Genomic DNA, 12,477 nt, shown 5'->3' with positions numbered 1-12,477 from the left:
ACAGCTCATAAATGATACACCCGTGACAAATCTGTTGTAGAAAGAGAATTCGTTAAGATTACACAATCTAATTTCTGGCTTATAGATTTACAAGTCCTGTGTTCAAAATATTAACAATTTACATTGGGGTCTGTGGCTTTTGCATAATTTCTTCAATTTCGTATGTCATAAGTATACATTACATTCAAATCGACATAAGGTTCGGTATTTCACATCTTGCCTCAGAACCCCACCCCATCTCAGGTAAGCTCCAAACAGTGTAAATAACAATTTTATAAATGGATGAGAAAAAACAAATTTAAAATTCGTCAGCAGAGTTATCTTGGCACTTTTAGTGTTACCCAAAACCTGCTGAATATACAAAGAACTTTACAGTGGTTTTAAAACACCTGCACTGCTACAAAACCGGCCCCCACAAACTAAACCGGGCCCATACCCTTCCAGTCGCCCTTGGAAATGCCTGACGCCTGGAACGGCCAGTCTGGCTTAGTTACTGTAAAGCCTTTTTCAGTGCAATACTGCAGATATTTATGCTTATTTGATATAAACGTCACGGATCACTGTTAGTGTAAGACATTGATTCTTCCTGAATATCCTTTGAATTGGGTGCCTACCTGAATGATACACATGAACAGTTTGGTACACAAAAGAAGGCCTCTGTGTAGACCTCTGAGGTAAGCACATTAATGTAATTCCTAAAGACCCTTACACATGACCACTTACCTTTTTGACCTTCCTGTACAATTCCTGCCTGTGCTTTACTATGCGTAATATTTTTGGCAGATGTTTTAAAGTTGGCACCTTTAACATAAACTTTCTAACAAGCAATGTAATAATTTTCTTTTTACTTCTAGACAATTTTGTAAAATTTGTAGGGCCATGCCGAACAGAATAGAAGTAAAGGCAGAATGCAATCATCTGTTCTCCATTCCTGTGACTTTGAGTTGAAGAGAAGCTGTATTGTGCAGAGGTGGGTTTGGGTCCATGCCGGGGTAACTCTCAGCTGAACTCTTGCAGAGGCAGAGGTTCCTGTGTTGTCCCAGAGGCTAAGCTCTTCTCTCGCTGGTTCAGAAACACGCTTGCCATAAGTGGATTGGAAGCTGTGTGACCCAGCGGGTGCTTTGTCAAGACAGAGGATCACCCAGCTCTTCAGGGTAGAAGCTGTGTGTCCTGCCTCTTCATGGCCTTTCTATTAGTCCCAGATTCGGCGGCACTGTCTTATCCCATGTCTCTTGTGGTATTCACAGTGTTTCCAGTCTAGGGTGCACAGGTACCCTGTTCAGTGTAGTCAGTTTGTTAAAATAAACTAGTTTGTGTGCCCTCCCTGCACCACAACATCCTCTACACAGAGGATTTTACACTCCTTGTTCTGGAATCCACTGCTAATCAAGGGCCGATATTGCATTGTCAACAATCTGTTCTCCTCTGTTGTGTCACCAGTTCATTCACAGCTGTCTTGTGTTCTAACAGTCTCTTGTGCACAGCACTCTGAGACCTGCTTGTGCAGAGTTTGCGTTTTATAAAACATTGAATGGATCTTTGGCGTGGACAGGCGGGGCATCAAGGCGTTCACGAGCCATCGTATGCACTAGCTCATAGAAGTACAAGTCATATGCTTGCCGCTTCGGAGAACTGCAAGGGGATAGGAGAGGGCTGCATGGAGTTGGTGGCAGGAATGAGCCTTATGGCTCACTACACCACTTTGAAGCACTGATGGAGAGGAAGAGAATTAAGTGTAGGTATGCGAGAGAGAGAACATAAGTGAAGAGGGCTGACGGGGAAGCAGAAGGGAACACTGATTCTATGCGTGCCACCCTTCACTATTTAGGGCTCCATTGACACATAGGAAGGACTCTTTATTGGGACTGTGAGGGCATCCAGGCCGCTGAAAATTGAGTGGGTAGCAGGGGATGGGGGAGGGGGTCAATATAACAGGCAAGACTGTTCCTTTCGAGGGTGGGTATCAATGGGCCCCCTCAGCGTGCTCAGCCACGAGTGGCTCTTAAAATGAAGCTAACATTAGGCAGGTGTTTTCGTCTCTCATCAGCCATCTTCACATCCCGTCCTATAATTGTCCATATTTAAAGGGTAATAACCCGTTTCATGCCGAGTTTCAACCCGCGCTTCCAAGCATTGGAAACAATATATGTTACTGTTACCCTGTGAAATGATATTTAATTTACCATCCTCGGAAGGATCGAGGTCTCAGTTAGCCTTTCTGTGGTTCGGACTAATGGTCCGCAGATCTCAGCGGTGAGTGTTTGACTTATGGAATCACCCTGCTGAATATCCGCACCTGCAACCACCGGCTCAAATTAAGCACCAGCTGCAGGCTTAATCATGAATTGAGCAGGGACAGTGCAGTCCCTTCACCGGCTATCTTGAGCGCACAGGCTCAGGTGCAAAACACTATGGACCAGGCCTCGTGATCTGCACAAGTGGCATGTAGTTTTGCCTGGATGCTGGGAATTTTTGTACCAATATTTGGACCCTCCGACTGGTAGAAAAATAAAATGTAATGTTTAGCAGATTTATCAGTGCAAATTTGGATTTCTAACTGATTGTCAGTGCAACTATCACTGTAAAATGTTGTCAAAACCTGTACACAATTGTCCAGAAGGTTAATTACACATGATTTGGCACTTGATCTGGTTCTCAATAAAGCTCCACCCCTGTGCCCCTCTCTACCTGAGTAAATGCGCTCTTCCGTATTTGTGCAACCCTTGTGGTAGGGTGTGCCATGCATGGCTTCCACCTTGCAACCAACATAATGCGCACTGAAATAGCTAGCAGGCACTATGGACAGTATTTCTAAGGTGCCAACATACCTCAGTGAATTAATACTTGTCATTGACATTGCATGTTATGGATCAGGCTGGCAAAATCAATGAATCCTTCCCAGGTCGGTTACTTTGAGTATCACTAGATTGGATACATTATGCGTACAAACAGCAGAAGTGGTATGAAGCTCTTTGCAACTAATATTGACGTGTAAACGAGTCAAGTTGAACTGATGTTGAAATTTACCACAAACCACAGGCTGGTGTTGCAACGCTGGCTTTGCAATAGCAAGCTCACGTGCTTGGAAACTGATTATTCTTCTTATTTGCAGTATTTTGTCAGACCTTGTCTGTCTGACCTCTACCTTGCTTCAGAGTGAACGAGGCTGTTACTGAGGGGCAACTCTAGAAGTAGCCATAATCAACATATTTCGGTGCCCTACAAGACTGAAGCTGGGGAACCAGGTTCGGGTCTGGCAGGAGGCTCAAGCATCCTTTGATTCTGGGCAAATCACTTAGTCTCCTCGTGCCCAAAAAAGCAAGTATTTGCAATGCAATAGGCCTCACATTACTGAAAATGTCAGCTGTTGGCGTTTCATTATGATTTGCAAGGCTCATAGGTCAAACTTTCAGTAATGCAAGACCTATTGCATTGTAAATGCTTATTTTAAAAGATCACATCACTGAACACAGACAAAGCAGTGGAACACATTAAAAAAAATAACATAAGAAAAACAGCTGATAAGACATTCCACATTTTCCAGTTACTTAAAAAAAATGTACTGGTTATTCTTTCATTTTCCCAACTTACTTGATGTTTATTTAAAAGCTTGGAGTTCAGAGGCAGTCCAGGCTCCTCTTGCGGGCTCCAGTACAGAGATGTAAAGGAGTGGCTGGGGACCTCTGGGCAGGCACTCAGAACAATTTCCAGGAGAGGCTGGTAGGACTGGGACAGCTGTGGGTACATCAGTGGAGGGCCTCTTCTACAGCAGCCGCCATCCCCCTATTTTCCATTTCTGGCTGGGTGAGGAGCAGATTTACATACAGCAAGGTACGAATTCCACACTGAAGCCGTTTTCTTCTTTTCCAGGTGGCGTCCATCAGTCTGTGTGAGCACGAAAATAAAGCGCAGAGGAGGTCAAGGGCGGGGCCACCAAAGCATCCTGATGTAACCATTGTATTGGTCACAGTGGTGGCAGGCAGGTAGCGTCCTCACTAAATGAGGCGTGAATCATGGCAGCAGCAGGGCCATCGGGGGTATCATTTTTTGCGCCAACCTAACGCCAATGTAAGACTGATGGCCCTTTCTGTGTTGCTTTGCAGGCCCCTAGATACACAGGGGAAGGGGGGGGGGGTTGTGGGCCCTGCAGATGCCTTCCTCGATGTGTACCACACATGCTGAATAAAAACGGTATACTTTTTAAGTAGGACTATTCCTGCCGTCCTGGGACGTTTTTTCAAAACAAAGAAGAAGGGGAACGGACTGAAATATTTTTTTTTAAGTAGGGGCACACCGTGCCCTTCCGATCCCATCTACTTCTACCACTGATCAGGCTGCATTTCTTATTGTAGATTAGAGGGGGCGGGCCCTCTGAGGCTGGAACCCTGCTTCGTTTGATCCAGTGTAACTGGCAGTGAGCAGCTGTTAACATGTGCCAGCTATACATATTAACCAGTACTGTTTTCCACTGCGTCTCGGTACTTGTAGTCCTGGATTCATAACAGGCTAAGTAAAAGTCCCCGTATGCGAAGAAAAACAGTGTGAGAGAACTCATGCTACACATTTGTAATCAGTTGCTGCTGTCATTTCAGGTATGCAGATGGCCGCGGTGAGTGCAGACAAGAACCAACTATAAATAAACCAGATGGGAGGAGGGAGGAGAGGCCATCACGCGCTGTACAGTATGATGGGCAACAAAAACATTGTCTGAGTGAAATCGCCAGGGAGGGAACCCAGCACACAAAGGTCCTTGCCACTGGAATAAGCTTCCTGCTCAATTAAAACAATGCACGGAATACCTTCCTTTCAGGAAACAGCTCAAGACCTATCTGTTCCCCCTCAACTTTTAGATGCTTGGCTCTCTCCCACTGTGACCGTCCATAGCGCAGAGATACCCCTTCGGGGTTCGATTCTGGCGCTCTATAAATAAATAAATAATTAAAGGCGGAGCATTTCCACAAGTGCACCAATAATCTGCCTGCATTTTTAAATGCAAAAACAACAGTTGATGGACAGAATGCAGAACAATGTCATACATTCACCCCAGTACAGGGATCTGGGCCTAAATCCATCGTTTTTTTTCACTCCACACCACCCCGGTTCAGACATGGCCATATGCAAATAGGCCTTGACCCTGTGCCTCATGGGAACAGTCCAGCCCGAACTGCCAAGCCATGTCTTTCCTGGACCGGAATCAAGCATCCTAGGACCGGTTTCTGCCTATCAGCCGTCTTCAGCCAGGATAGCTTGACTCCAGTGGTGTGGAGAGCATGGGACTCACGTCTGAGCATATCCATCCCACTCGGGGTGACAAATGCAAAAGCAACAGTTGATGGACAGAATGCAGAACAATGTCATACATTCACCCCAGTACAGAGATCTGTGCCTAAATCCATCGTTTTTTACACTCCACACCACCCCAGTTCAGACATGGCCATATGCAAATCAGCCTTGACTGTGTGACTCATGGGAACAGTCCAGCCCGAACTGCCAAGCCATGTCTTTCCTGGATCGGAATCAAGCATCCTAGGACCGGTTTCTGGCTATCAGCCGTCTTCAGCTAGGATAGCTTGACTCCAGTGGTGTGGAGAGCATGGGACTCACGTCTGAGCATACCCATCCCACTCGGGGTGACAAATGCAAAAATAACAGTTGATGGACAGAATGCAGAACAATGTCATACATCCACCCTAGTACAGAGATCTGTGCCTAAATCCATAGTTTTTTACACTCCACACCACCCCAGTTCAGACATGGCCATATGCAAATCAGCCTTGACTCTGTGACTCATGGGAACAGTCCAGCCCGAACAGCCAAGCCATGTCTTTCCTGAGGCACAGGGTCAGACTGATTTGCATATGGCCATGTCTGAACTGGGGTGGCGGAGTGAGCTAAAGAATGGTGATGGATTAAACTCAGATCTGTTGACTGGGGGTGAGTGTTTGATTTGCTCAAACTATCCGTCCATCATCCCCTTTTGTATCGCTTTGTTCGCCCTAAATTGGCAGGGTATGCTCAGCGTGAGTCCCTTGCTCACTTTGCCACTGGATTCAAGATAGCCTGGCTGATGAGGGTTATGAACCCGAAACCGGTCCCAGGATGCTCGTTTCCGGTCCAGGGAAGATATGGCTTGGCAGTTCAGGCTGGACTGTTCCCATGAGGCACAGGGTCAGACTGATTTGCATATGGCCATGTCTGAACTGGGGTGGCGGAGTGAGCTAAAGAATGGTGATGGATTAAAGCCAGATCTGTTGACTTGGGTTGAGTGTTTGATTTGCTCAAACGCTCCGTACATCATCCTCTTTTGTATTGCATTTTTAAATGCCACACGTAACAACCGATAGATATTGAGAGGTGTGCTAAAAGCACATTGAGAGATACAACAGGCCTTCCAGACTGTGCAAGTGCTGTCTAGGCTTGACTTAATAAATAGGACCTGTTGACTTCTACTGATCACTACATGGTATGCTGCCACCACTGCGCTTGTGCTGCTTAACTCCTGGTGAAGGCAGTAGCATTCCACCACTATGAGGGTGGCGCTTTGGGCGCCTCTCCCAGTCATCCAAGGCCGCGCAATCTGTGAGACAGGCCTATGTCATGACACACACGCATGATCTGTGTTTGCCTATGACAACAAAAACCAGCATTAGGGATCTAGACATCAGTACAGTTGGGCAATCAGGACAGAGGTGCAGGTCTATTAACGCGCAGAGGACATTTTCATCACAACGCAAAGCTCAAGTACTTGTGATGACATTTTGCAATCAGAATATGCAGATATGAATCCATTGCATCCATTGCATCCAAGGTTGTTAGGACGTGATTGGCAGGAATTACATGTATCATTTTCTACAGGGCTTCCATCTTGAATTTGATGTTTTTACTGAATTGTTGAGGTTCTTCAAGTCGATCTTTAGACGATAGCTCCCGCTGATTTGGGGACTAGAAAGACAATGCCCTGATTCTTCCTTGGGTACAGGACAATCGCTTCCTTCATCTGAAGAGCTGATACTCTCTTTAGTAAAGCCTCCCTTTGGGTGGATCCCCAATGAGCAGAGTACGATTGGTCCCAGCAGAAATCGGGTCAGACAAAAATTCTAGTACCTCTTACTGATAAACTGCTGAACTCAATGATCCATTGTAATTTCTTCCCATTGTTAAATGAATCGTTAAATTCGTCCTCCAACATTTAATGGAGAGTTCTTCATCTTGTCATGGTCAGGAGCGCTGATTCTTGGCACCTGCATCCTGTTTCGTTTCTTGTAGAACTCAGCGCCAAATAATTTGCAACTCTCAAATGCCATTTTAAGGGCCATCGCCCTCTGAGCCGCATCAGTGTTCCAGTCTTTGAAGTACTGATTTCTTATGGCAGATATGGAAGTCTTTCTCACATGTGCTGCTGATCTGACCACGTCAAATTCAATTTTTGAATTCTATCTGATGCTCAATGTACTCCTATAAAGGAAGGCAATCCAACACATCTTGGATTGCTATGAACAGTTTCTCAAAATCTGAGATGAGAGATTGGGTTGCATAAGCACCATGAATTCCAGCTTTAATAGCCACATTAGACCCTAAAAAGACTTTTAAATGTAGTGTCTATCTTCTTATCCAATGGGTCTTTCAATATGTTTTCTTCCACCATGGAAGAACTGCCCAACAGATTTGCCACCAAAGAATTTACATTCACATTGTCTGGCAACATAGTGTCCATATTTTCAAGGATATGGAGCTTGGCCATGAAACTTGGTAACATGATCCTATCAGGATCCTCCCATTCCTGTTAACCGACACCAAAGACAAATTTATGTATTGGTAATCCCACATTAGATGGCTTCTGGAATTGTCTTCATAGAGATTCATCTGATGTTCCTGACTTTTCCACAGGAGGAAAGTTCATATTGTCTCTGATATGAACCAACAAGTCTTTTACATGTCTTTTGCAAACACTATGAATTACCAATGAAGAGACGTTCATTCATCATTGTGGTCCCATATGCTTGTACTATCACAGACTGCAGTTTTGGTTGCACATGTCCTATTGATCGATGTTTCTGTATATGTTTTACAAAATGTCAGTAAATTTAATTTAACAAACAAATGTCTTTTGCAATGTAATTTCCATTTAAATGAGAGGAAATATGGGCTACATCAGCACTATCTGAATATCCACGTCGCTTCTGCCTTTTCCTGGCTGGAAGCAGCGTCATCCCTCCCCAGGCATCAGTCGGCGGATGCTGAACTTGTTGAGCACCACTGGTAGCCCATAATAAGCAAGTTACCTATAAAGCCTTGTGCATTGCACACAAAGGTTGTACGGTAATTAAACAATGGGACAGACTTCCCCTCATGTTCATAGGGTGCATTTTACTTATAAAAATAAATCTGTTACCTCGGTTTCTGTTTGCCTTTTCTAATGTACTGATTAAAATTCCCAAATAATTATTTGTGGCCATTGATGCAAATAGTTTTGGCAAAGTAAACGACCAAGGGTTAAGCTCTCTGTTCTCCACTTCCACAAGAGAAAGGAGGTCCTCTTTCACGTTTTAAAACCTATTACCAATCAGCTCTGCTAAATTAGCTAACCTTCACCTCAAAAAAGGCATCATGTGAAGATAATTATTAGTTGGATAGTATGTTAAACGTGTCTGGAATTGATCTTGTCTCTTTCTTATAGATTCCTAGACTACCAAAGAGAACCAATCATAAGAATCCTCAAGTCATAGTCGATCGCTTTAATCTCATCTGGCAAGAATATAAAGTCCTATATTTTCATCCATAATTAAAACTCAACCTCTGTTCTGGGTTTGGCCTAAGTCTTGGCCTGCCCACCCTTAGTCGTTGGGCAGCTTTGGGTTTTCGGAGGCTTAGGAATTTTTTCTGTAATAATCAATTAATTTTATGGCGTACACTCAGCCATGAAAATCCATCAGTTAGTCCAATAATTTTTTTTGCTTCACTCAAATGCAGCATTTATGCTTCAGCAACCCGATAGAGATAAATGAAATAGCAGAGAAAAATATGTTGGGCCTTCTTCATTTCCCGCCTATTGGGGACAGGAAATCGGTATAGAGTTCTACTTCAGCATCTAGAACCAAAATTAGTATCCGACCATATAACTAAAATAGCGTCTACCACTGGATGTGATATAACTATAGAACAATGGAATTATTATAACCAGATCAGTGGGAAAGCCATCCGTGCAGCTAATTTTAAGAGCATCCTTTTTATTGTAAATGGATGTCATACTATACTCCAGAAAAAAATCAAAAGGATGTACAGTGGAGCTGACGCCAGATGCTTTAGATGTGGGTCTGAATCAGGGGATTGGCTCCATATGATTTTTTTGTTGCCCTAGATTGACTGTATTTTGGACCAATATTTTTTATGAAGTAGTCCAGACGGGAAGAGTGATTGTTTTTGATCTGCTGGGGGCCCTTTTTGGCACCCTGTCGAGTTAAAATAATCTCCCTACCGAACTGAATCAGCTCTGTTTCATAGTCACTCTAGTAGCAAAGTCATTAATACTAGCAAATTGGAAGTCAACAATTATACCCTCAATGGCTTAATGGCCTATTTAAGTATGAGTTAACAACCATGAGAATATGTGTGCAAATAAGCACTTTAACAACATTTGGGGCAACAGGGAGAGAGTCGAGATTGGTGAGTCTAAAAGGTAGCGGGCTTCTCCAGCCAAATGTGTGATATAAGAAACGCCATTCACAATTATTGTTAATAAGTTTACTAATAATTACTATGATTATTACATTCAAATTTTGTAAATTGATGAACTGCTATTTTGAAATTTTATTTTTGAATTGCGAAGCATCTTATCTGCTGCATTTTGGATGAATGAAAATACAAATAAATATAAAAAGACAAAGTTCTCTCCCTAGGTGGTGACTAGGCTGCTGTGCCAGAAGCGCTCTTTCTCTCAGAGCAGAGAGCTTGCCAAGGAAAGGGAGAGGCTCTATCCTCCATTGGGCTGTCAGCTACAGTGTGCTTTCTCTACAGTACTGTATTGTGCTGTGTAGGACCAGCCACGATGGGACTGCTAGTGTTGTGTCCATCTCATCGAATGGAGTCCTGTATTGCCAGAACTGCCCGGGGATAGGAAGGCTGCCCAATCCCCCTTCCCCCATGCACACGTGCCGTGTTGACCAGACCTAAAAATTCAGCTGAAACCAGAGTCTGGAGCTGCCAATTGACCAACTATGCATGCACCAAGTGCACACTGGTCTGAAAATAACAGAAAACACAACAGGATCCATTTGGGGACTGGCACCTCTGTTGTTTATGGTTTGGAGAGCAAATGCTTTTGTCTCACTGTGAGAGATTGATGCAACCTTCCAATCCACGTGTCCCAGAGAGGCGGAGAATGATGACAGAAGATTTATTTTATTCTGTCTCCCACTGGTGAGGAAACAATGCATCATCAGCCACACATCAGGGTGTGATCTCCATAGCAACGAGTCCAGGCCGGCAGGAGGTGTGTAACTTGCCTGGGGAAGATTGAGGCACAGTAACCTGAAGCACACACTGCCCTGGGCTGCTTATTGTGTTTAATTATTCTTGCAGCTTCTTGTTGCAAACTCAGCTCAAAGCATTTTAATTAGGTGATGCCTGTGGTATTGGTTTATGTGTTGTGTTGTGCGCGTGTGTGTGGCGCGTGTATGTGTGTGTGCGCGTGTGTGTGTATGTGCTCGTGTGGAGTGCGTGGAATGTATGCCAGGGAGAATGCTGTGGGAGGGAGTCGGTTACTGGAGGGGAAGGCGGAGGATGTACTATGATCGTGTCGCTGTATTGCCTTCTACTTATATGTTATTAAAGAAGATTTGAAGAACCCTATCTGCCTACGAGTCTACCTGCTTACAATATATGGCGACGAGCGGGATTCGGCAGCAGCGACATTGATTTTATTGGAATTTTTTTTTTTTTCTTCTCTTCGTTTGGATTGTTAAACCATTCAACTCTTGCTTGCAACTAAATTTCGCTTTACTAAGAAGAAATGGTCCAAACAACTGTGAGTAGCAAACTGTACAACTGTGAGCAGTAAACTGGTATGTTTTGGAAATTTTACCTTTGTGCAACGACCTTCGGCAACGCATGGTGCATCTTTTAAACTGGACTCATGAGTGAACATTCTGCGCGTGCGGATCGTCATTGTGAACTCTCTGACTCTCCGTAGCCGGTTGTTGTCATCACGTAGCCGATTGTTATCATCACCCCTTAAAACCATCACGTGATACTGTCATCACGTATCACGCATAGCGTGCGGCCATTTTGGATATATTTTTGCATCGTAGCAACGCGGCAACCGAGCAACATAGCAACGAAGTAACGCTGCACCGAGTAACGCGTTCAGATGCCGATGCCAACTTCAAATGAGTATAAATTACTGCGTTCATAAGCAATTTCAACGCTAGCCATACCAGTTGATTCTACGTTAATGGTAACATTCATATTTTTAAATTGCAAATACAATTTTGATGAACAATTTTGACATCATTAAAATTTTTAAACTACAAGTACAACCTTGATGTACAATTTCAATTTCAACACTATTAAAACTTTGGTGGACTTTTTGTACAAGGTATTACAAGGAAAATTACATATTAACTTGGACTTTGGTGAACTTTTTGCGCAAGTATTTACAAAGGAAATTTTTTTTATTTTCATTTTTCCAAGTGTTAAATTGTATTAACTTACATAGTAATTGTAATGTCTTCAATTCATCCACAGCCATTTTTTTTGGCGGAGTCTGGTGAACCTCCTATTGCATGGGATTTATGGCTTGATATGTTTGAAGCTTATGTTGAAGTGTTAGCTGAAGAGGAATCTTCTTAAGATAGGAAAGTATCTTTGCTTAAACATAGATTAGGTGCTGTAGGTTTAAGGGAGTTCAAAAATTTACCGAAAATTGAAAATGCTGGTGATATGGGTGCTTATCAATGTGCCGTCAAACAGATGCAAGAAAGGTTTGGAAGGAAAATTAACGTAGTGATGGAAAGGTTTAAGTTTTATTCAAGAGCTCAAAAAAGTGATGAGTCAATTGATCAATTTGTTTCAGCTTTGAGGGGTTTAGCAGTCACGTGCGAATTTGAAACCATCACGTACGATCAGGTTTTGCGGGACCAGATTCTTATGAAGACCAAATCTAAAAAAATTCAGGAGAAATTATGGTCATCTGGGAGTACCTCATTGAAAAATGCTATTGAAGTAGCCAGAGGTGTAGAAATTTCAGACCAATGCATTCGTGAGGTTAGAAATGAAAAAAATGATATTGATTCTACCTCAATTAATGCAGTAAATAAGGCTGATAAATATAAACCCAAGATTGATAGTAAGATGACTAACTATTCATCTTATTCTAATAAAAAGGGAAATGAAAAAATTTATGAGAAAGGTAATGAGTTAAAAAAGTTTGCATGTTTTAGATGTGGGTCTTCTACTCATCTAGCAAACTATAAGTGGTGT

The sequence above is a fragment of the Lissotriton vulgaris genome, chromosome 9 (assembly GCF_964263255.1).
Source record: "Lissotriton vulgaris chromosome 9, aLisVul1.2, whole genome shotgun sequence".
Lineage (NCBI taxonomy): Eukaryota > Metazoa > Chordata > Amphibia > Caudata > Salamandridae > Lissotriton > Lissotriton vulgaris.
Note: the sequence above shows the minus strand (reverse complement) of the source record.